Raw genomic sequence first — 4221 nt, forward strand, 5'->3', positions numbered from 1 at the left:
TTTCCGTCAGATCTACACTTGTGAGCTATATTTCTTTCTTTTATTCTTTTTTCGGTCTTAGCAAGAGCGGAAAAGGTTTATCTTGTCCGTAGATCTATAGATCTGCGTGGATGCACAAACAGAAAGGACTCAGATCCGAACGTCCGGAAGAGCCTAAAGGATGGAGTATGGATTACAACGGTTTTTCAACGGGATTCGACTTACGAGAAGGATATGACTTCTATGTCTGTTGTATTTGTATCTTTTCTGGTTTTTAGTGCTCTTTGTAGTCTTTTATTGCTCTTTGTAGCCTATGTATTGCTCTTTGTAGTCTTTTCTTCCCTTTGTGGGTCATTACCCGTATGGGATGGAGGTTTTATTTCTCTTTCTTTTCGTGCTGTATTTGTATTATTAAGTTAATGGAATGATATGTGGTATTTTATCAAAAAAAAAATTAGTTTTTGTTATATGTTTTATTGTACTAAATATTACATGCACATATTCACAATATTTTTATATCGTATATGTGATATATGTAAAAGTAATTCTAATTCTACGAATGCAACTACGCGTATGTTGTATGCGTAGTTCCAAATTAAATCAAACCAATTCGAGATGTTATCTCGAATCAATCAAATAAACCAAATTAATTCGGATCAATGTGAAAACGTCATTCGAATTCATAGTTAAATTAATTCGGATCGATGTGAAACCGTCATCCGAATTTGTAAACAAAATGAATTCGGATCGATGTGAAAACGTCATTCGAATTCAAAACCAAATTAATTCGAATCGATGTGAAAACGTCATTCGAATTCATAACCATATCAATTCGGATCGATGTGAAAACATCATCCGAATTCATAACTAAATTAATTCGGATTGATGTGAAAACGTCATCCGAATTCATAACTAAATTAATTCGGATCGATGTGAAAACGTCGTTCGAATTCATAACCATATCAATTCGGATCGATGTGAAAACATCATCCGAATTCATAACTAAATTAATTCGGATTGATGTGAAAACGTCATCCGAATTCATAACTAAATTAATTCGGATCGATGTGAAAACGTCGTTCGAATTCATAACCAAATTAATTCGAATCGATGTGAAAACGTTATTAGAGTTCAATACAAAACCCAATAACCCCAAAATCCACGAGTGTCTGGTTTATATCGATAATTCAAAGCAAAACAAATAGCAAACACATGATATCACAATAGTACCGACACGTCGAGCGGGGTAGGGTGAGATCATATCTCTTCCCTACACGTAACCGGAAAAACGAACCTTAAATCTCTCCGAAGACTATCCTTATCCAAACCAAAACATACAGAGTCAATCCAAACAGATAGGGCTACCAATCACGCCCGTATGCACGTATTTCCAAGTGATGATTGGTGGAGACTCGAAACTTAAAACACGAAAAGGCAGATCGAGCCGGCCACGCACCCCGACATGCGTAAAAACCGGAAGCCAGGGTGCGACAAATATCATGAGTTAAAGATGAAGATGGATGATCAACATCTTTCAACTACTAAAGTTATAAAGGAATTGTATAATGTGACGGAAGAACTGGACAAAGCTCAGCAAAAAGCTTCGGCCTCCGAGAAAGCAGAAAAAGTAGCTCTTCAGAAAGCAGCTAAGGTTGATGGCCTTGAGGAAGTTATAGCCGTCAGGGAAGAACTTATCCGAAAGCATACACATTCCCTGAAGACTCTTCAAGATGAGCACAACAACAACAAAGCCTTAGTCCCGAAATGATTCGGGGTCGGCTAACATGAACCATCATATGAAACTGTGCAATCAAGTCGTGTCAACGACATAAATTCTCTCCCTCCACTCTGTCCTATCCACTACCATATTCTCCTCAATCCCTAATAAACTCATATCACTCTCGATCACCCTCCTCCAAGTTTGCTTAGGTCTACCCCTACCCCTCACCACTACAGCCCTTTGCCATTCTTCAGTCCTCCTAACCGGCGCATCAAGCGCTCTTCGTCTTACATGGCCAAATCACCTTAGTCGGTTTTCCCTCATTTTATTCTCAATAGATGTAAACCCTACTTTTGTCCTAATTATTTCATTACTCATCATATCCTTTGTCGTATGACCACACATGCATCTCAATATACGTATCTCCGCCACCGACATCTTATAAATGTGATAGTGTTTCATTGCCCAACACTCTGTACCATATAACAATGCTGGTCTGATTGCCGTGCGGTACAAAATGAGCATAAAACTTTGAAAATTAATTCAGAAAAGTATCTTAAGGCCCGGAAAAAATTTGAGAGCGAGCTTTGGACTCTGAAAGATAAAATCGCTGGACTATCTCCTCTCTAAATTCAGCCAAAACCGAAGCTAAAGCTGAAAAAGAACAAGCAGAAACAGCCGGAAAGCTATGATTTTTGCCCAAACAACAAATACCGAGCTTCGAAGGAAGATGGCTTTCCTTGAAGAAGAGAAAACTACTTCTGAGGCCAGCTTTTCAAAGACAATTGAGGATTTAAAAGCTCAAACCATGGAAACCATCGCCAAAGCTACCGAAGAGGCAAAAGAACTTGGGACTAAGAAGTCATTACAATTTAGAGTCCTTTTCCTTTGGACTCTAAGCGAAAAAATCCCTAATGCTGACTTTGACTTCTGGGTTAATCATTTTCCGCTCGAAGATCCTGATTATCCTCAAATACCGGATGAAAGAGAGTTTCCAAAGCCAAATTTACCAAATTGATTTTTCCTCATAATTTATCTTTTTGATTTGTTGAATGTTAGACAATTTTTTATGAAAAATTTATCTGTTTATCCAATTGTGTGAATATGTAGATAAATCTCATTACATTTTTAGAATATTTTCGACTTGATGATTGTGACTAGAATCCTTTTAGCATGCATAGGATTAGTCTTTAATATAACAAAAAAGGATTATAAGTAAGATTATAAGAAAGAGAAAATGATATTGTCATTTATCGCTTCGTTCGATTGCTTAAAAGCAGGATCTTACAGACTTAAGAAGTTACACTTATCTAAAAAGAAAGATTACAAACTACCGAAAGGTAGGTTTACTGATAAAATTTTCTTAAAGACACAACATTCCATGTTCTTAGGATTGATCTGCTATCCAAATCCCGAAGCTTATATATATGTGTGCCAATACATTCTTCAACCTGAAAAGGTTCTTCCCAATTTCTTCCAAGTTTCCTCTATCAACTCTAGATTGTGAAGCTTTGGCATTCCTCATAAGTCCCCAATTAAAGATCGTACACGTTTGTCATGACTAGCTTTGATACGTTGTCTGTACGCAGTTGTCTTGACTAATGCCTCTCCTCTTTGTTGTAGCTTTCGGCGCATTGCTTCTTCATTTCCATTGATGGAGAAGTATATGTTGCTCTAGGGCTAGATGAACCTATTTCCACCGGGACGAAAGCTTCGGCTCCATAAGTAAGAGAGAAAGGAGTTTCTCTAGTGGCAGCCCTAGGAGTAGTTCTCTATGCCCATAGGACATGTTGTAATTAATCAATCCAAGATCCCTTTGCCTTTCCTAATCTCTTTTTTAGGCCATGAACAATCATTCGGTTTGTTATTTCGGTCATCCTATTAGTTTGAGGATGAGCTACCGAAGAAAACCGAAGCTTGATGCCAAGATTTTCATAGAATGTTCGAAAGGCCTTACAGTCAAACTGCTTGCCATTATCGGTTATAATTGTGTTTGGAACTCCAAAGCGACATATGACCATTTTTTCCATAAAAGTAATGATGTGAGCTGAAGATATTGTTGCAACTACTTTGGCTTCTACCCACTTAGAAAAATGGTCAACAGCCACAATTAGAAACTTCTTTTATCCTCTGGCAGCTGGGAAAGCACCCACAATATCAATTCCCCAAGTTGCAAACGGCCAAGCTGGTTGAATAACCCTTAAAGATGTCGCTAGGGATTGAATAATTGGAGCAAAAGATTGGCATACAGAATATTTCTTAACAAATTCAGCCGCATCTCTAACCATCTTCGGCTAGAAAAAACCTTGCAATTGGGCTTTTTTTGCTAAAGCATCCCTCCCTTCATGGGCATCACATAGACCCTTATGAATTTCCTGCAAAATTCTATTCCCCTCTTCGAAGCCGACACATTTTAGCCATGGTCTGTCAAAAGATCTCCGGTACAAAACTCCTTCTACCATAAATATCTACCAGACTTACACAAGATCCGAATTTGCTCATTCTTTTCTTTGGGTAGGATA

The sequence above is a fragment of the Euphorbia lathyris genome, chromosome 4, assembly GCF_963576675.1.
Source record: "Euphorbia lathyris chromosome 4, ddEupLath1.1, whole genome shotgun sequence".
Lineage (NCBI taxonomy): Eukaryota > Viridiplantae > Streptophyta > Magnoliopsida > Malpighiales > Euphorbiaceae > Euphorbia > Euphorbia lathyris.